We start from the raw sequence: 22583 nt of genomic DNA, 5'->3' as shown, positions 1-22583 counted from the left end.
TTTTGGCCTTGCAGATTTGTAAAACATGCTACAAAAACATTTGGTGCACGAACACTGTATGGAACTGAAATGTAAAAAATGTAAAGCAAGTGGTACACGCATTGTCCCTATTGGCATAAAATCTTCAGTGCTTATATTCCTCTTTGTTTGTATTAATTTTAAGAATTTATCTGCACATTTATTTGTTATTTGGCTGCTAATGCTGATCTCAATTTGTTATATCTATTAAGTTGGGCGTTTGCTGTCATCACCTGCGATGGCATCCAGTCGTCTTTGACAGAGACTGCTGTCGGGCAATTAAAAGACTGTGAAGAAGTAGTTGTAATAATGAGTTTTCTTGTTATAATTAGCTTATGTCATATTATGTCATTATGTACATAATGTCTGCTTTGACGTCCTCTGCTGTTGGACTGTTATACCTCCACAGAGCCATAGAGGGCCGTGCTGATCCATTTCTTGCTGATATGAGATAGTGTGTGTGTGTTTGTGTCAGGGGGTTTGTTAAATTTGTGTCAGGGAGTGAACAGGGTCCTCTGCTGTGTGTGTGTGTGTGCGCGCGTGTGTGTGTAAATGTGTATATGTGGGGGGATGGTTCAGTCATTGGGTTTTTCTATGCTCAAAAACAAAAGAAAATCTCCCTCTGTTGTGCTGCTGTCTAATTCCTGCAGGACTACAGCGTTAATATACAGACAACTTCATTATAACCGGAGGTCTCATTCTTTTTATTGATTACGACGTTAACGGTGTGGAGCCCTGCTGCATGAGGTCAGAGCATTGACGGACAGCATCACTTTTGCAACGTGCGTCATAGGCACACACACATACAGCAGAGGCGTGAGTTGGCTCCGAGACTCTGGAGTGTGATGTATAAAATATCTTCTCGTGCCTCTGAGCTGTGTTACACTGCAGCAGCAGCAGCAGGGCTAGACCACTCTCTGCACGCTGATTTGAACCCAAAGGAGAACTGTTATATCGCCTGAGAGCTCTCATCTTGGAGGGCATCTCTCTCTCTCTCTCTCTCTCTCTCTTTCTCTCTTTCTCTCTCTCTCTCTCTCTCTCTCTCTCTCTCTCTCTCTCTCTCTCTCTCTCTGTCACTCGCACGTGTTGTTGCGTCTTCTACAACAACACACATGCACAGATAAGGGGCTATATAGGGAAGCCCACTGTAATGACTTGTGAACCCTCTCATGTTGTGTATACAGACACATCGAGCACTTAAAAGCGCTTAAACAACGCCGAGCTCAGACGGTTGCACACATTCCCCCGGCTACCCCTCGCTTGTCGTGTCTGTAAATCCAGGCTCGTACGAACGGACAAAATAGATTACCGTCACCATGGAGTGGGGGGGGGGACAACTCGGCAGAGAGAAGGGACGACGTCAAGAAAGACTTGAGGCACCACGGTGCTGTTTGTGTGTGATGAGAGGATGAAGGAGAGAGAGATGGAAGGGAGGTAAATTACTAATCAGGTTTGGGCCACTCAACTGTCTCCGACGGAGGTCATTTCCATTAGGATAATCGGCGCAGCACAGAGAAACAGAGGAGACGGAAGGAAGAGATGCACAGATGATGAGAGCTAGAAGGCTTTCCTGCATGCTGATGACAGTTTTAATGTCTTTCTCCTTCCTCTGTTTGTTCTTTTACTTGATTTCCGTCTTTATTCTCAGTTTTAAGTCGTCTCATCACCTCTTGTATGTTCTCTCTTTGTCCATATTATCCATTTACCTGTTTCCTGCCGGCCCCTCTTCCCTTCCACTCCTCGTCTCACTGTTTTCACTCCCCACCTCCTCAGTAACCTACTTCTGCCTTTTGGTATTATTCCCTCTTACTCAGCAGAGTCAGTCCCCTCATCCAGACTGTAGCTGCACACAATAGATGTGAACTGCATGATGCGAGACGTCATCTCTGGGTTAGGGCTGCGATCAATAAGGACGGGTGACAGCACAAAATTGTTTTGAATGACTTTATAGAAGCAATACCACCACAAGTTTGGGCGATGTTTTTTTCCATATTGCCAACAATTCCCATGAAAGTAAGTTTGTATCTAAAGCCTGATGGGGCGAGTTACCATGTGAGTTTCTACTCTGACCATCAGGAGTGCATTGGGGTTCAGTGTCTCGCCCACGGAGACTTTGACACGTGGGCAGGAGGAGCTTTCCACTATGTGATGTTTTGAAGTTTCAGGTTCATTTGTGTAATTTCAGTCATATCTGTAAAACATACAGTTGAGCAAAGTTATGTTTCCCAGGACCTGTGTGCACATACCAACAGTTTAAAGACCATTAAAAAAAAGCAGCAGATTGAAAGACAACTAACAAGTGCACAGAGTTAAAATGATAAAAACATAATAAATACTGTGTTTTAAAAGTAAAGGTAGCGTATTTTGACTGTGTAAATTCCCAGAGAGTTGAGCAGTCTAATGGCCTGTGGGATGAAGCTGTTGCAAACTCTGGCTCTTTTTGCTGTTATTGAGCGATATCTCCTACCAGACGGCAAGAAATCATTTTTTACCCCAAGGAGGTTAGCTTTTAGTCTGCATCTGCTTGAAAGCAAGTTTAAGCAGAAACTACTGCAGAAGTTACCACGAAACTTGTTGGAAGGACGTGGTACGGGTCAGGAGCATAGACTGTATATAAAGAGGTCAGGAGAGAACCCATTCAATTATGGTGCAGATCCAGGAATCATCTTTTCACTTCTCTTTGACATTGCGACATAGGACAATTTCTACACGTTCGTTGATTTCTCAGAGAATAATTCATGGATCTTGATGAAAAAATCAGACATGCTAAGGGAGCCTGATATTCACGAGTGTTTAATATTTGATAAAGGACTGCTTTGCTTGCTTTTCGAGTTCCTCTCCTTTAACTATGCAGTGTTCTTATTGTCTGGTTCTGCTCTTATGCAGTTAACTTGTTCTAACATGTACATTTTGTCAGTTTTTCCTCCTCACCCGATCATTTGTCTTCATTAAAAGTATACGATATTTGGTTATGATTTTTTTTTTTATTATGTAAGGATGCATTCTGAAAAGGACATTCAGTATTGATCCTCTGCTCCATCGTGATCAAGCAGGTGGGAAAATCATTCATAACAGCATATCCAGTTTAGAAGCTGCACCGCCCACTCAGACACCCACTTCTACCACGCTGACCTCAGGTCAGTGTTGTTTTTGCTGTAAAATAATGCAGGAACTCTTTCGTAACATTTGTCAGAGTGATGACTATGGATAACCAGAAATAAAAAGACATTATAGACATTTTTGAAATGGAACATAGTCTCCGGTTAGATCATTTTTAAAGCACATGACCTCATAATGTGCCATAACTCTGCTCATTACTGGCCGGGTCGGCTGCTTGATCAGCTGAGGGGCCCTGAGGTCGGATGTGTCACAGCATTGCGTCAAGCAGACACCGACGCCCTGTACCTGACCTGTATATGTGCCTCAGCAACATTACCGAGCATTAGCAATGATCCGCTCACACACGGCCCGGTCCCCGCCCGCCGCACGGCCACCGCTCCTTCTTTTATGGCCTGCTCCGGGCTCTCACTCAGTGATGTAATGACCCCACGTCTCCCAGTGGTCAGCGCTCATTCCTCGCTCCCCCCGAGGCATGGGGTGATGATGTAATGGCTCGGTGCTCCTGCGGTGTGTGAGGCTGAGATTTGTGTCCTTGGAGGATCTGGAGCATCTATCCACATTGTGCTTTCACAAGTTGACATCAGAGATGACACACAATCCTCACAGTCGCACAGAGAATACCTACCTCAGGGTCCGCAGGGGTATTAAAACATGTGTGTAGGTGTCTCCTGGCCTCAATGCTGTGCAGTGTTTGGTAACATACAAGGTGTTGTTGAAGGTGATAACTATAATAAATATAGCTTTAGACAGACACTAAAGATGCTCTGTTGTTATATTATATTTTTATTATTTTCATATATACTCTAAGTAATTAACAATAACTGATGTTTTGTTCTGGTTTGGTGAAGATACGGGCTCCCGGCATTGATGGCTGTTGAAATGCTGGCCACTGCCACTGCCTGCAAATGTGGTTGTGCTTTAACATTTGGGTTCAACAGAAAAATAATCAGGGACAGTTTTGATAACCAGTATATATCCGTCAATCGTCCACTTTCAAGCCGAAATACCAAATATGTTGGTTGGTTCCAGCTTTTCAAAATGTAAAGCTGATCCTTTTTATTCTATTCTTGAAGGGAAGCTTACCCCCTGTTGTGTGTGGAGATTCACAAACAGGAGTTTAACAAGATAATCTTTAAGTGGGCAGGCCTGCTAGCTTCTTACAGAGCTTTTAACTGTATCGCAGTCCAGCAGACGAAGACCTCAGAGATGCTGCTGATCAGAGATGCTGTCAAAAGCTCTGGGAAAGGTAGACCTTGAACTGGACAATTTCTGGACAACACTGGTCATTTGAAACATCCTGGGCCTCTTTTGGTGACTGCTGTCCATTGTTATCCCAATGATAAATGGATAAATTCTGTTATGTTTTATGTTTGTTGGATGGTTTACGTGTTTGTTTGATGCGACATTGGCCAAAAAGGATCTGTTGAAATGGTTAGTGCAGATCCGTAGCCTATCAGTGGGCGGATCCAGGAATTTATTTTTACTTTCTATAACATTGGGTGTTTTTTGACATACGTTACATATAATTTCTCAGAGAATAATTCATAGATCTTGATTAATAAAGACAGGCCTGTTTACGGGACTGATATTCCTGAGTGTGAGCAATTTGGAGCCGATCTAAATAAAACTCCAGATCTAGTAAATTGAGAATTTGAAATTGAGAAGATAATTTGCAGTTTAACAATCAAAGTCATTGTTATTATTGTGTCTTTAACATACAGAAGATTATGTGTTGCTTCTCCCTTCTTCGCTCACCTACGGACATTGTTGGCCTGTGACTTCAGCTCCTGAGGGTGATGTAGCTGGTGTTTACTGGTGAAGCAATACTGAAATATCATGTGTGATCGTTCAGTCAGCTGTTGTGTCACCATGTCACATTGCCTCCGACACTATGACATTATAACTTTTCTACAAAACATTACTTCATCTTGACAACAATGTCCTTCCTCCATCACCTTCTCGGGCTCTTGCACATTCATGCCCCACAACCGTTCCCCTACTCTCCCCCGTTCTCCCACCTCACTTCCTCCATTCCCTCCTCACCTCTCTCACCTCCCGTTTCTTCCCTTGTTGACCATCGCCTCACTTGTGCCTCCCTTGCCCCTACGTGTCAGTATTCTGTATCAAAGACGTCCACCTGTGTTCCCAGAACCAGGCTGGTTATAAATATAGCCGGAGCGCTGGTGTTTACGGCAACGTTGAGAGCCGTGGGAGCTGCACTTTTCACAGGAGGGTCCAACTTAACTGCTGCTGGGTTATTATGTTGAGCTGCGACTCATTCAGAAATTGGCGACTCTCTAGAGAAGTGACGTGTACGCTTCTAAGGAAGCTATTAGCCACTGCCGACTTTTTTATACTCCATGTTGTAGCGTATGTTATACAAATTCTCAACACATCTTATGCCAAGAATTTCTCTTGTAGATAAATTAGAGAGGTGAGTCAAATCTCCCTACACCGCAGTGGAAGATTCTGCAGGTCGGTTTTGTTTGTGCTCGTGTGTTGTTGTCACAGTGTGAGAGTCGACCATTTGTTAGTGAACATCTGCAGTGCACAGGCAACATATGCACCCAAGCGTAGGATTTCATTTCAGCGATAACAGGGAGATCACAGGTGACAGTCCTCTCACATCCCTATTTTTCACAGTGTTTGAAATACACACACACACACACGCGCGCGCGTTCAGAACCAAAATGCTGATGGGATGGAAAGTCCCTGGCAACACAGCGAGCATGGGGGAGAGAGTGTTATGTCTTAGCAGCTGTCAGAGGATCCATCTGACATCAGATATAATGCTGCTCACCGGAACTTCAAGCATTCATTTCGAAACTCGAGTTTCTTCATTTTTCCATTTAACCTTTCCCTCCTTTCTTTCTCACAGGTGTCTCTCCCACTTTTCAATTTGTATTTCCTTTACTGCTCTCCTCCCTCATCTCCAACACTCCTCCATCTATTTAATCATTTTCCACTCATCCTCCCCTCCTAGTTTTCCCTCACTCTCTTCACAGACACAGGCGCTTCCTGCACGTGGCATAACAATGGCAACAGCAGGAGTGCGGCTGTGGGGGAGCACGGCACCTTTTTTCTTTTGGAGGAATAATGGAAGCGAGAGACGGGCCTCGGCCATTTCACACTTGCCCTTCGTTTTATTGATTGCGGCCCTTCCGTCCTGTGGCGGCTTGAGGCGGAGAGTGTCTGATCTGATTGTATCTGCTCCGTCCTCCATGTCACTTCCCTAGTTTCTGCCTGCAGGTTATTCACAGTGGCATTCAAGGAACAAGTTGCATGAATTTGACATTGGCTTCATGTCTTAATCAGCAGCAGTGGGGGAGAGATATGCTGTTGCATTGTTTTTTGGACAGGAGTGTTTGTGAGGAGTGAGGTAATGCAGTGATAAATGTAGCTGCTCAACTAGCAAAGGTTAGAGGAGGTTGTTTTGTCTGCAGTGTCCTCTGGCCTCAGGGAGGGAACATTAAACACTTACACCCATACACACATAAAATATATGTTAGGTGGGAAAATTTCTCAACTCTAAGTTGCATTGTGATGCAGACATCGACGACCCTGCATCGATGCAGTGACACAACATAATCTGAATGATAAAAAGTTCTGACTTTTCAATGGAAACCTTTTTTGTTAATAACAGGAACAGTCGATAATACTTTAAAAGCCCTTTCTATATAAATAGGGAGCTGACTGGTTGTATTGATTCATGAAAAAGTCAAGATGCAGATGTACATACGGTCCACAAACCGAAAATTCTGTGCATCAGTACATTGTCTGTCTCCACCTACATGTACCAAACCATCTGCAGCAGATGCACAACTGTGGCAGGTGAGGTGTGTTGTGTGAGCCGAGGGCTGGAGGTTTGAATGAATGATGAATGAATGAAAGAGGAGGTGGAGGGGAGTGTGGTTTGGGGGGGTTCTTATTCCCCATCCCCTCTCTTCTCTCCCTCCCTCCCTCCCTCCCTCCCTCGCTCTCTCCTCCCTACCCTCCCCTCTTCGCAGCATCCGGATTCGCTGCTTTCAGATTTTTTTTCTGGGAGCCCCCAGCATGCAGCAGTCAGTAAGTCAGTAGGGGCAACCCTCCCTCCATCCCACCCTCTCCTCGCCTCCCCTCCACTCCCACTCCCTTCCCCTCCGCCCCCTTCCTCGATACTTTTTGCCGCTGTAAGGGGTGGTGCTGTTTATGAATGAGCCTCACAACCGCAGAATGTGAATGGAAAATAAGAGGGGGGGGGCGAGCAGATAAGGGGTGCGGGCTGAATGAAATGCAGCAAAGCTAGGGAAGAGAAATGGAAGAAGGATGCTGAATGAAAATAATAAGTGTGGGAGGGAGCAGGGGAGGTGGTGGTGGTGAGAGATAGAAATGGAAGAGAATGTGAAATAGCCCTGTGTGTGTGTGTGTGTGTGTGCGTGTGCGTGTGCGTGCGTGTGCGCGTGTGTGTGATAATGTCCAACCTCATAGGTATGCAGATGAGGGAGGACACTGGACCAGTGGCGTTTTTGCCTTTGAGCCGACGGGAATCTCCGCCGCCTAAATAACACGCACTTACACACAGCTTCTCTGCAAGCTAGTGCTGCATGCTCTGAATAATAATGGGGTTACCCAGGCAACGAGGCTGGGATGATCGATGGGCCTGGCCCTGATAAACAGAGCAAGTGCGTGTGTGTGTGTGTGAGAGTGTGTCACAGTGTTTCTGTTGTCGCAGTGGGAGTTTCTTTGTTGTGGGACAATTAGAAGATATCTTATCATCAGATCTATTCCAACCTGTGGCGATTCAGTGTGAGACTGTGTGAGACTGTGTGTGTGTCTGTGTGGATACAAAGATGACACACAGAGACACAGGCTCCCAGATCATTGAACGCCCTTGGTGAGAGGGCTTGTGGATGCGGACCGTGGGGTTGACCACACACACACACACACACACACACACACACTGTCATGACTCATTGACTTGTGTTAATAAAATGGCCATCGGAAGGGGAGAGGCACACAGCTGCCACTCACACGGAGTGTAAATTACACAGCCGGACACTGAGTCCGACTGGCCACTTGATTTGATTAAACGTCCGGTGCTGTTGTTGTGAGGGTAATCCAGCGTGGTGTGAAACATCAAATGGGTTCGGGCCTAGATGTAATAGATGATAGTGAAGGAGGCGGTGCAGGGAGAACGATGGAGAGAAATAATTAGATCACAAAGAGAGGTAGCCCCTATAGCTGCGTCACGCTGCAGTGTGCCAACAGAAAGGGGACCACACACAGAGTGGGACAACAGTAAAAATTGTGTGTTTTTATTCCATGGGTGGCGAGGTTGGAAACAGGACAGTGGCGAGAGCTGTCACAGGACGGTGCATCAGGTGTCTAAACATGCAGATCATTTTGGTTTTACCTGCCCACATTTTCTAGCTCTCTGTGCCATAAATGTCTGCTTCTAGCCCAATATGACAGGAGTGAGAACTATTTAATTTGTGTTGCTTGCAGTAGCTCGAAGTATTACCTTTCAGATTTCAACAATATCATCTCTCCCTGGAAGCAGTGACCCCAGTAAAATAATAATCCACCAAATACACTGTCACAAGGACTATTTATTTCCAATGAAAACTGAAAAGGTCTGAGGATTATCCAAAGTCATAAAGGTTCTGATAATGGAAAAAGAAAGCGTTTTAAATGCCACTTTAATACTGTGATAACGAAATTCCATTTAAAAATGTCAAAGGTAGTTTTGGTCAAATCATTGGGGGAACTTCCTCCACATGCAGCCAACATTTTAAGATGTTTTTCAAATGACCTCTAAAGTGCAGATAAAAAAAAAAAAACTCTGTATCTGTGTGTACATGTAAAACAGAGCATTTTTTAAATGATGACATCACAGCTTACTTTGCACATGCCCACTGTAGCTTTTGTGTAATGAGCAACAGAAACAACAAGCTCACTCAATAAGCTCTGAGCCTACCGACGATATTCTTCTCTGGTATTTGACGGATTGTTGATGTAGACGTTATCACCAACTACTGGCCCTGAATACTTGTTGTAGAGTTTTAGTCGTCTTCTTGTCTGAACGGAGATATTTTATAAAATGGTTCTTGTGGATTTGTATCTGCGGTTGAAAGGCGAGGCTCGAATCTGTGTGTGTGTGTTGAATTGAAACATAGACTCTTGAGCAACAAAATTCAGTGGAAACTGATCAATTTTATGGTGATCAACAGCTTATATGGATCAATAAACGTATGGCAGAATACATTACAGATTACAGTGTTAATTTAGGGTCTTTTTATACATGACAGAGAAAAAAACTGTTGCTCTCGTATGTTTAAGTTTCCTGTTTAACTCTTTTGCATGAGGGTTGTGGCCTGCGTGTGTAATGAACTGCTGTGGCTCAGTAAGTTCTTTTTCTCTCTTGTTCTACTCTGCTCACTGCTTTGGTACTTTCACATTGCGTAACTAACACGTCACCGCTCGCTCACAGCAGCAGGTGTGAGTTACGTCAGTGGAGTGTAACGTTTTCATCTTGACCATTCAGACAGAGGAGGACCAAGGCGCAGTTTGTCATCCATCTGTAATTCAGTAAATGGCAAAGTTGTCACGTTCACTGCTTTATTGTAATCTGCATGAGAAATAAGGGATAAAAAACTTCTTATATAGTGATCAATTTCAACCAGCAGGACATGATCCCGACACGCTGTTTCCACTGTACTCTACATTTGTAAAACTGGCACATTAATTGCATTTGTACAGTATGTGAGAGTTTCATGAAAGCGTGAGGAAATGGTCTGTCGAGGTTTGGGAACATACTGGTCAGTGCTACCTCAGTCTGCACTGCACACTCCTGCATCATATTAACCTTGCTCTCTCTCTCTCGCTCTCTCTCTCTCTCTCTCTCTCTCTCACCTCTCTACCTTCTCTCTGCCCTCTCTTCGCTCACCCAATCCTCACACACACACACACACACACACAGAGGGGAGGAGGAGCACTAAGAAGGAAGAGTGGCAGCTGAGAGGTGCATCTGCAGACAAATCGCCTCTCAAACGCTGAAATGCCGTCCCGTAGGATACCGTGCATTTCTAACAAAGACATCACGTCTACCTCAAAGACGAGTCATCCATCTCTTTCAGAAAGGCGCTGCTCCTTTGTCACGAATACCAAGAAACCGGCTTCCCTCACTGTGACAATCACTCTCCTGTGACCTCGTGCACACAAATCTGTGATTTCATGATTCAGTGGCCCAGTGTGATTTTGAAATAACAGCTATAGGAGGATGAAGGTTTGAGAGGCTGAGTGGATTCATAGTGCTCTGATAGGCCTAGTGTCTGTATTATGGCCATTTAAAGCGTCATCATTTTAATTAGAGGGTCTACTGGTTTACATGCTTTAACATTCAACATACACATTTGTCTCATATACAGTACACTGATGCAGTGACTCTTTCACCCTCTGTCTGAAACACTGCGTTTTAGCTCTTGCCTTCCAAAAAGCTCAGTCTGCTCTGATTGGTAAGAAGGTCTACTCTTTTGTGATTGGTCAACGGCTTTGAGCATGTGTCGGAAATGCCACGCCTCTTACACCAGAGGCTTCCTGATCAGCTGTTAACACTGCTGTAGCCACGGCAACAATGGCGTTGGTCCTACTGCACCAATTTGAGCCTGACTTGGTGGTAGGCGGGCATGTTGCACATTACATGTTACATGCCACATGTTACATGTCACATGTGACATAAACATATGTAAAAAACAGCCAGCAATGCAAATGAGGCGTTTGAGGAGCAGATCTTTGACGTGCACAAAGAAGCTGTGTCACACCAAACAAATTAAATAAACATAAAACAGGCCCTTAAATGTGTGTGTGTGTAATTAGCAGCCACAGAATCTGTCGTTTTGTTGTTGTAAAGCCTGACAGACACGGCGCTGGTGTCTAAAGGCTTCCGTGCCTGTTTAGTGGAGGAAAAATGATTTTGCTGTGGTTGATTGCGTTGCCTGTCGGCGAGCGAGGTAGACACTGTGTTCTGTGTCTGGATGTCGTCATTAACCTGTCATCCCTTCGCTTTGAGCAGGGAAAGCCCCGTCAGCGAGGTAATGGCACGGTGTGTGCGTCATCGATGTCCCAGTACATTTGGCTCTGCAGTGATGCACTCTTGCTGCGAGCCGCCTGTGGTGCTGGAGAGTTGTACACTAACTGTGAATAGGTTTGCTGCTGTGTATATTTCGGGGTTTGTGTGTGTATGTTTAATAGAGTGAGGATCTGTCGCTGCAGTGTTTCAACAAATAGTTCTTGGATCTCGGACTGTACATCGAGACTAAATGTTGTTTAAACACTGGCCTGTGTCCTAATCCCCAAATACTGTTGCAATCATAGTCATTTTTACGCTCTACATCATTGCAGGGGCAGCACTGTAGTGCAGTGGCCAGCTCTGTCGTCTTGAATCAAATCCTGGTTGCTGGGTCTTTCTGTGTGGAGTTTGCTTGTTCTCCCTGTGTCTGGGGGGGTTTTCTCTGCATACTCCTGCTTCGTCCCTCAGTCCAAAGACATGTAGATTGGTGCTCGGGTTGATTGGAGACTCTAAATTGTCTGTGGGTGTGAATGTGAGTGTTTTTTTGTCTCTGTATCTCAGCCCTATAATATGCTGGCGACTTGTCCAGGGTGAACCTCGCCTCTCACCCAATGTCCAGCCCCCCCCACGGCCCTCAAAGGATAAGCAGTGTAGATGATGGTGGTGATGGATCCATGGACATTGTTGTTGTTTGTATAAAAAATAAATGGTAGCAGTGTGATGAGATCTGCAATATCATGACATGTAACCTTCCCAGGAGAAAGAAAGTTGTTTTTCCAAATATTTAAAGCTCCTGTAATCACTATTTTGTGTGTGTGTATACTTGTTTTTGTGACCCCTGTAGGACCTGCATAAACACGGACTGTGTCAGGACCAGTCGACCTCATGGGGACCAATGTCTGGTCCTAATGAGGCAAAACATCATTTCTGAGGTCCTGGTTAAGTTTAGAGGAAAGATGTGAATTGTTAGGTGAACGTTAGGGTTTGCCATGAATTGGTCATGATTAAGGTTAGGGATTAGGCTTTGGTTAGGCTGTGCACAATGAATGGAAGTCCATGCAAAGCGTGTCTGTGTGTCTGTGTCCGAAAGGATTTTTAGGAGAGCGCTGGCTTTGTGTGAGGCGATCTCTTACATAACACTGTTTGTCATGGTGCAGACCAACACCTCCACCCCTGCATCTTCATGTCAGCCTGTCTGTGTCTGTGGATCTGTCTGTCACTCTACAATGCACCCCCCTCCTCAGTCTTATTCCCATCAACATACTTCACATTTTTTCTTTCTCTCTTTGTGTTTCTTTAACTGACAGATTCACTCCCTGACCTTGCGTTTGTCTGCTGATAATTCTCTGTCTGCCTCATCGTTTTGTTCATGGACCAATCTCTTCACTGCTCGTCTTCAGTATTCTCTGACGGTCTCTCCATCTCGCTCCATCTCTCACTTTCCTGATATGCGTCTGTGTGCGTGCATAACAGAGTTGGTTCGGCTCGGTCGTGATAGTCTTATGTAACTCTCCATTTGACTTTGCACTCTCCCTTGTCTCAAATGCACACACGCACACACAAGAGATGTGCAACTCTGGATAAAAGGAGAGTCACAGTTTTATTAGCTTAAAATTAAGATTACAGATTCCTCTCACAGTTTTTAATACATGTTCTGCTTTTGTCTTTCCATTCCTCTGACGCTTGTGTGGGTTGGCAGAGCATCATTTTTTTGTGACCTTCATAGCTGTGTTTTGTGGCGACTGACAAATGACGCTGTTGCTGTGCATTGTTGCAACAATTTCTCACCAACAACAGCAGTGTTTTCATTTGGTCTCTGATTTTGTTGTTTTTCTGAGACACCTCTCATAGTGTTACTCCTCTGTTTTCATCTCATGTCAGATTTGTCTTCATTTCTCCCATCTCTGCCTGTGCACAGTCCCTGCTTATTCAGATACTGCAGGATTAAAGTGCATGAAGGTAGGAATCGTTGTTGCCATTTTGATGGTATCTTGCTGCTCTAATAAACAGTACAGGGTATTTTTAATGTGTTAAAAATTTGATTTAAAAATGGACACATTTTCCACCTTTGCACAGCAGTCTATGACAAAGTGGAAAACAAAATGTTTGTAGAAAGTTGTGCGTGGGTGTAATATACTGAAATACAAGATCTGTTGTATCAAAATATATGTTTCAAATATATCCAAACATTGAAGTTGTGCCACAGCACCAAAGATTATTTTGATTCAATGTGAATGTTTGCCTGGCAGTGTGTGTTATGAGTTGTCAGAATCAAATTAACATTTTGTTTGAATTGTTTCTTTACGGTCGTAAAAAGCCCCTAAAAGTCTAAAATGTAATAATCTGAATTTTAGGCTTTAAAAGGTCTTAAATACTTGCCCTTAATTAGATATAGGAAGGTTTTAATGGTGTTACTGTTCATTTAGCGCTCATTCCATCTCGGTTTGAAATTAGTTTTGTTTGAGAAATGGTTTGGCATAGCATGCATGGTTGGTAATGTTTCTGTGTGTTGTTCTTTCTCAGCCATACAGATTATTAGAATTAAAATGACAGTGCAACATGGAACTGAAAAAACACCCTGGTCAGAATTAGTCTTGGTACACTCGACTTGGCTTTGTGAAAAAACATGGATACCTCCCTTAACTTCAATTATAGGGAAGTTTAAGTAACTCTAGGACGTTGATGTTCCTTCATATCTGTCATACTTGACATAGGTGTCTCATGCCGCTCATTATGGTCTTAAAAGTTTTTAGATTTAACTTGTTAAAACCTTCAAGAACCCTGAAAAAGGTGACAGAGGTCACATACTAGCAGTTTCTTAGAACACTTTTTTCTGTTGTTTCTGTTTATCCCAAAAAAGTAAAGATACAAAAAACAAGAAATAGGAGGTAATCAAAAGGAGCATGACTGAACAGATTCTTTACAAAAAATAAATGAATGAATATCCTTGAGAATTAGCCAGTTGATAAGAATACATGAGTCATAATGTGCTGGTTGAGCTCTTCCTAATGAAAGGCTCCATGTCCCATGCCATCCCTCTGATGCTTTTCTCTGGAAGACAATGCCTCTCCATGCCTCTTCCCTCCATTGTGTGTATACTGTATATTACTGTGGGTATTGGTGCTTCAATGAACCGACCACAAGGCCAAAGAGATCGTCAGTGAGACAAGTTAAAGAGTACAGGGGGGATGAAATGAGGTATGTGTGCGAGAGAGATTGGATTGATTAATGGTGGAAACCACTCAGTGCGGACTCGCTGAGAGCCTCCTGTCCTCTCAGTGCCATCACTGCACATCAGTGACTTCGATCAGCCCGAGTCTTCTCTGGGCTTTGAGCTGCTGCGGCTTTCACTGGGATGTTGTTGGCAGCACAAAGTGTTCTTAAACAACTCAAATTCTTTGAGATTTCCATGTCATGTTCAGTATATGCTTTTTTTTCTTTTTCTTCTGTGATTGTAAATGTGTTGGTCAGAATAGAACAAGCTGTTTATGGCTTTTTCATTATTTTTTATAGATCAAATGATCAATGATCAATTAATCAAGGGAAAAAAGACATCTGATTAATGACAATGTAAAGTCTGAAGTCTAAATTTGTCATAAAATGGTGGACATGAAAACCAATATACCTTATATTTGACTATTTAACTACATGTAAAAGAGAGAAGTTATAGTAGAAACAGGCAAAATAAAGTCCTGTTATCTTGAATATAGTTCTGTTGGTTTGAACATTGTTGGGAACATTTAGGATAATGTAAGTACACAAGTCAACAAAGTACATAACATACCCTAAAATGCATCTGCACGTAAATGTGATGGGTTCTTCCCAGGCCACATCCCGACACTAGGTTTGATAGAAATGAGTTGAGTAGTTTTGGTGTAATCCTACACATAAACCAACAAACAGAAACAGGTGAAAACATAACCTTCATGGGGAAATATGCATTAGTTGCAGCCCTGTGTGATTACATGCACCACACTATGACTTGAGATTCTTGTGGCTCAGCCTTATAATCAGATGACAGTGACAGACAGACAACACATAAACAAAAGTTAGTAACTGGAGCTGCTATTGACATTTCCCTGTAAGTGGAACATTCGATCGAAGCGGTCGAGTAATGTTGCCCACAAGCTTCACCGCATGTCGTGATCAAACCGCACTGGACCTTCTTTTTTATGTGCTTCGTATGGTGTTTGTTCTACATTGTAACTACCTCACGAGCAAGACAATGACCCAACGGCGAGTGAAAAGGTATTATGAGGTGGAGTCTCACGTTTGGATGAAGGATTATCTTGTCTGGTGCTGCTAGGATTAACTAGCGCCATTAGAGCATGACAAACAACTCTGTGTGTGTCTGTGTCTGTGTGTGTGTACATGGCCTATATTAGCCTGTACAGGGAATCAGAGAGCAGATGGTCTGCCATAGTTTGTAATATTCTGTTCACTTAACCTGAGAAATGAGGCCTTGAAATAAACCCCCTGCTATCTGAACACACACACACACACACACACACACACACACACACACACACACACACACACACACACACACACACACACACACACACACACACACACACACACACACACACACACACACACACACACACATAAAGACACACAGACGTTTTGCCTCATAAGGACTGGGCTTTTGTTCCCATGGTCCAAAGTTAGAGTTTATTCTGGAAAAGGTGTTAAATAGGTAGCAAAAACGAGTCTACACACACACACACAGACACACACACACAAATGAGAGTAAGAGGGTGAGACAGTTTTGGTTCGTCAAGTGAGACGGAGAGCAACAAACCCATGAGGTTTGAGTGCAGTGCTTAGTTTAATACAGCACACTTTATCAAGACAATCCCTCCCATCCCCACAGTATTAAATCATGTCTGAGTCTGCGAGAGCACCGAGAGCACCATCGCAGAGTCAATTCCTCCGCTTGTTGCCATGGCTACCAACTCCCCAAGACGATATTTATTTAGAAAACACATTGTTATGCATTAATTTTACTTATGGACTGTAACAAGAAGGTGGCGTTCTTGTTTGCTGCGTGTGAGCTTTAATGAGGGGGAGAGGCAGCGTGGAGCGTGTCCTCTGCTGCTGCCGCTGGGGATGAAGAACTGAGCACATCACTTTATAAAGTCTACATTGGCATTCAGTCGACTGTTCGCTGACACTGCCCCCCCCCCCACACTTACTGTTACTATCTGCCAAGATTTCTGCTATCACACAGCACATATGAGTTTTACACATTTACCTATAGAGTCTTAGTTACTCTTGAGAACAATATAGATCTCAAAAGCAGGTTTTTAGTCACAGAATTGGCAGATTAACTTTTTAACGTTTTCTTTTAATCTTTTTTAAAATGAGAAGTTTGTAAAAAAGGGTCGTAAGAACACAAACTTAAGGGTATTTGATGTTTTGCAAAAAGAATGAGGGTAAAGCTGCAGGTCAGCATCCTCACCAGATCCATGTAAATGACAGTAAAACATGTAACACTATATTACATAACGGGCCCCATTAATGCAGTGTAGAGCAACTTAATCTTAGTTTCACAAGATTGAAGACAAGACTCCTATTGTTTTGTTTGGGTATATTCAGGTTCTTTAAACCCTGGTAAACCTGCTTAAAAAGGGGATTGACTCCTTACCCATTGTCAGTAGAGTTTTTTTATTTTAATTTTCCTTAGTGGATCAGGTTTGACATCACAAATGCGTAAGAAGAGGGAAACACAACAAACAACATAAGAATGCACCATGGAGACCAATGAGAGTGTTCCGGTTATGTTCATGGCTATTGATGCGCCAACGTTCAGAAGGTCAATGTGCGTCACGTCACGCTGGAAAAGGTGCAGCATCGTCGTCTAGACTGCCAAAAGAAGAAATTAGCGTTCACCCTGGTGTCATGTTTCCATCGCTGCAGATTGAACCCATGTCTAATGCAGATTAATTTGACCCTGGAGTGAATTCAGATTGTATCTGTTACCACTGCAGACAAAAGGCTGATGTTGGTTGGTCTTAAGTTTTCTGACCTGTGGAAAATGGGCAATATTTGTATCTTCACAGCATAAATATGTGTGTGTTACAAAATGTAACACTATCTTATGTTGAGTTGTCTGAACTAGCTGACGTCCATAAATCCACAAAATCCATAAAGAGCTGCTAACCTTCAGAAATGGTTTCTGCATAATTGAGAAATACCAATATTTATTTACATAGTGCATCTTTGTTATGACAGAGTAACTTGCTGTTGTGTGTGTCTTTCTGGAAAAGCTAAAAGAATAGCCAGAGACACTTTATGTTAGAGAGGCCTGCCGTGCCACAGTTGCTATGTTGTGAATGGACAGTCTCTAATTGGAGGGAGGGGTTCGGTGAACAGTCATAACCAAATGTACTTAATTGTTGGACTGAATTAAAAAATTATACAAATAATAGTTTTTTTTTATTCAAACTTAATCAATTGTGTTAATATCACTTGTTGAACAAACTGAATTCATTTGTGTGTTACCAATTGAAGTGCTTGTTCTTGGTGGTCCAACAATTTTTGTGCTTTTCAGTGAAGTGAGGAGAAGAGTTGAGCTACAGATTTTCACAAATCCCACTGTTGGGAGTCTCTCCAGACCTTGTGTTCCCATGCAGATTAAATACAACGCACACGCACACGCACACGCACACACACACACACACACACACACACTACAATTTTTTAAACTATGTCAGTGATCACACAGAAACCCAAACTGAGCGCAGAGTGCTGTGTTACGACGCTCGCTGTCACACTCTCTGTCGGCTGTCCGTACTCGTGTCCCTGCAGATGAGCTTTCCACAGTCCCTTTAACAAGACATAGCTCTCAGTTAAACAGCCCAAATCCCATTTGCCTTCTGCACCGTGCATTATGCTTGGATGATAAATGTGGCTCCTGTCGCAGTGTGCTGCTCATGAAGCTGCTGCGTGAAAGCTGATGAGTGCTCGGCCCATGACTATTTGATGATGAGAGAATCTGAGACCCTCTCATGGTTTTTATGCAGTGCACTGCAACATTTTTAAAACACTGACACATCCACCACGTCATCTCTCTATTTCTCTGTTTTTTTTTATCTTTCCTTAATTTTCAAATTTTTCCACATCTTATTTCTTCTCCATTCCTGATAGTTTACTCTTCTGTATTATTTTGCTTTACCTCCTGTCTTCTTATTCTCTGTCTCTCCTTACTCCCTGATTTTTTCCTTAAAACTGCGCTTTTCCTCTTTCTCCTGACTCCTTCTCTTTTCTACTCTGCTGCTTCCCCCCTTTTTAATTCTTTTTAGTCTTCCCTCGACTTGGCAGCCGCTCTCACACCTCACATCTCCTTCTTGTGTGTTCTGGTCTTTTTCTATCCCTGTCTACTCGTGTGTGTCGTTCTGTCTCTACCTCTGCCTCACTATCTTTTTTTTTGCTCCTTATCCCCTCCCCTCTCCTCCTGAGTCTGAAGTCCAGGTTACATAATATACATTAGAGCGAGGTGGAGGGAAGGAATGATGGAAGTACAAGGAAGAGGATGAAGTGGAGGAGGGGAAGAAGGTACCCTGCTGATCTACGGAGGAGCCAGATGTTGATGCTTGACACGGCAGATTTTTTTTGTCAGGCTATTTTTTGTTGGTGAATGCAGCACATTTCCTTTTGTTTCATTTTCTTATTTGAGTGTTTGAATAAAAGGGAGATGCCTTTGCCGCCGGTCGGGCTCATTTTCATCTTCAGGAGCTGACATCTGGTCTCCTCCCCCTCCTCTCCTCCTCCCCTCCTCCTCCCCCACTTTTCATCCCCTCATCATCTCATCTCTGTCATGATTACACTTTGCCTCGCTGACCTGCGATGATGTAACTACATTTTTTGGCAGCGGGCTCTACCCTCACCAAGCGTTATATTCTGCAGTCTTTCTGAGAACTGCCCTAACTAACCCTAACCCTCGCTCGATCTCTTCCCACTCTGGACATTTTTTTTTAAAGGTCTTAATCTTTCCTATTGCATTTCCCAGCAGCCGCTTAGTGGGGGATGAGGGGTGAGGGGGAATGAGATGAAGGGGGGAGAGAATTTGGGAATGTTCCCAGATGATTTTGTGCTCCAGTCTTATGACTATAAGGATTTAACAAAAGAGGGGGAAGCTTGGTATTGTGTGATGTAGTGACTTTACAGTATATAAATGTTGTATTTGTCGCTACAATATGTCACTTATATGATTTTTTAAATCATACAATAACCCCTGTTTAATATTACAACTTGGATGGAAATCAGGCAAATTTAGACAAATGTAGATATTTATTAAGGGCTCAAGTAGTTTTTTTTTTCTTGCCACTATATTATTTCTCCTTTTCATTCACCCAGAGCTACATCAGAAACAGAAAGCTGCCACACTCTGAGGACACACTCCCAGTTGCTATTGTAATGGTATCCCCTGCAGTCTCAACTTGAGACACTCCCTGGAGAGGTGTGAGCTTTGTTGTAGATCTGCCTCCTGGGCCAAGAAATAAGGTCCGTGTCATCTCAGGCTGAGTTTACTTCTCCGCTTAAATCTGACCGTCAATGACTGCCAGACAACACTTGGCTTTGGTAACTGCGCAGATTTTTATGAATGACGGTTGTTGCCGCTATATGGTCTGTTTTGATTAAGACTGGTTATTGTAAAGTAAAGCTGTTCAATCTATAGACTAGCTATCCTATCTCTGTGCACGTCATAGACTGTAAACAAAGATGTACGACACATATCCACTTCCTCCCGGATATGAACGCAGTCATCTTGAGCATTTGGAGCCAGAGTCTGTGCTGTAGGGATGTAGCCACAGTAGCGAGGGACCTTTTTCTAGGTCTATGTCCCATCTGCTAACATGGAGGAGGTGAGGTTTATGACCTACACATTAGGCATAATGTTTAGTAAAATGCTGCTGTTGTGATGATGCTGTTCTTTGGATTTCTAGCTAGCTCCTATCTAAATCAACGTTCCAAAGTTAACTAGCAAGCATTGCTGACATACACTGTAGAGAAACATTCATGTAGCAGATTATTTCACCAAATTAGGAAGGATAGGGGGTTTAGGGCAGAAAAGATTGAGACAACAGCAGCATTGTTTATGAAACTTTGATAAACCTGTAATTCAGATATGGCAGTGGCGTGCGTGCGTGTCAGTGTTTGTGACAGACTCGCACACAGAGAGAGGGAGAGAGAGAGAGAAAGTCAGGTAGAGGTAGAGTTCAGTAGTGGTGCCAGATTCTGTGCTTAGCCTGGCACTGCCTTATCAAACTGTGTGTGTGTGTGTTGAGACTTGGGACCGGTGCTGGCTCGCTCATCAAGTATGCAGTTGGAGTTGATGCTGCAGCAGAGATGCCTAATAGCAGGAGAGAGAAGAGAGAGTTAGAGAAAGACTCTGAATACGTCAGACCACCCACTCACTTCCAGCCTCTCCCCTCTTCTCCTTATCGTCGCATTTGCCAATTACTCCTTTTCACACTCATCCATCTCAGCCTGCCCGTCTTTCGCATCTCTTCCCTTTTCACGCTGTACCCCTCCCTATTAATTCCTCCCCGCTCTTACCCTCTTTCATAGCCCCAGCCGTTCGCATCCCTCGCTCTCCCGTTCCCACCAAATTGAATGTCATTCACACCGCTCTCAGTTCCCTGCAGCATGGAAAGAGGCTGTTCGGCTTCTGCAGCCCCCCTCGCACTGCATCTAACCTCGGAGCATCACAGATATTACTACTGTGACATCCAGCTCCTCATGCGCTTTCTGCTCCCATGACCATATAAGTACTTCCTCTTGGCTGAGGGAGTGACATCACACTGTTGCACTTCTTGAACAGGTGGAGTGAAAGGTCACATGTTTATATCTTTTTTCAGAAGTTTGATGTTTAGAGGGAATCTGTTGGGACATACTGACCATATAACTTCACCACAAACACAGACACACACAGACACACACAGTCTGACTTCTCCTCATCCTTCTCACCTCCTCCACTTCTTGTTTCTTGCTCTCTCGTGGATGAAAAAACATCCAGTTCCTGCCAAACAGGAAGAGGTCATGATTCACCGAGAACAGACTAATGTGTGTGTTTCGGTGTGTGTATCTTGTGTTGTACAGTCCGGTCCAGCTCTCAGTCAGTAGATACTTGCTGCACGACCTTCCTTAATCCCTCCTCTGGTACATGCATCGGCCACGTGCAGACTCTGAGGAAGCATAGACAGAACTGAATCAGTGATGTATAACAGTCTCCCTATGAAAGTTTCAGACAGGCAGCTGTAACAGCGGACATATCAAAGTGTGTGTGTGTGTGTGTGTGTGTGTGTGTGTGTGTGTCTGTCAGAGAGAGACGGAGAGTAGCGATGAGGCATTGGCATATTGCATGTAGCAGTGGTCCAGAGGAAGGGATGAAGCATGCAGCATTAATCACCATCTTCATCCACCAGCCTGTCTCAAAGGCTGACTCACTCTTCATTCACAGCTTCACGGCTGTCAGCTGCTCGCTAGTGACCCACATGCAGCCTGCAGACCACACCACCATGTCGGTAGAAAACTAATGTTTTTGAGCACCTGTTGGAAAGTCGTATGCAACTTTGTGCCTTTTTATTAGAAAGTTTGTAAGGCAACGTGGAATCTACAAAGGGCTGTCGTTGGCCAGTGGTAGTTGAACCTGCGACAGGAAAAGTATAAACAATGTAAAGCAAAGTCAACTGCTGCACCGAAGACTCTGAAGGAGCAGAAATGAGGAATGGAGTTTCATCAACATTCAAACACTAATGTAGTTGTAATGAAGTAAATTAACATTTAACTTCAAAACTATGATTCCACATATGTTGAAAGTCTTAGAACACACTATCTAGTGATCTGGGAGCCCATCAACGAAGTAGTGCTTTGGTTTTTTGCATGTGCATGACCACTACCTGCTGTTCAATAACATAGTTAGTGATGCGATGCCACTTCAGATGAGTAATGATATCAGCAACGATTCAGAAACTTACTGGAGGTCTTGATGACATTCTAAACTAACTTTGATACAATTTTTAACAGTTTAAAAAGTTTTTTTGTCGCTCATAATGCTGTTATATTTATGTGGCGATAGCATGAATATGGAGCTGGAATAGACCTTTCAAATGTGTAAACTATATTATGTAAGATCTTAGCCCATGTTTGACACATCAAATTTCTGTCCCATGTGTTTCTTTTGTGAATATGTGAAACGTATACGTCATACAAAAGTCTTTTGTGTGCTCCCTAAATTGCAATGTGAAACCAAAACTAAAATCTGAGAAATGTAAGAATGACGTGAACCTTGGTTGGGACTTCCAGGTGTAAAAAACAACCTGAGTGAATCTGAGGGTCAGATGCCCCATGTCGTTGAGGGTCCTGACTCCCCAGCAGTGCCCGTTATTGA

General features: G+C 43.4%; 1 protein-coding gene across 1 annotated transcript in view; it reads left to right on the top strand.

Moving 5' to 3' along the window:
* ece2a (endothelin converting enzyme 2a) overlaps window positions 1-22583 on the top strand; it is a 71307-nt gene that overhangs the window by 2655 nt on the left and 46069 nt on the right. The gene's annotated exons all lie outside the window — the stretch shown is intronic.

The sequence above is a fragment of the Hippoglossus stenolepis genome, chromosome 11 (genome assembly GCF_022539355.2).
Source record: "Hippoglossus stenolepis isolate QCI-W04-F060 chromosome 11, HSTE1.2, whole genome shotgun sequence".
In the NCBI taxonomy this organism is placed as follows: domain Eukaryota; kingdom Metazoa; phylum Chordata; class Actinopteri; order Pleuronectiformes; family Pleuronectidae; genus Hippoglossus; species Hippoglossus stenolepis.
Note: the sequence above shows the minus strand (reverse complement) of the source record. Positions and strands in the feature narration are given on the sequence as shown.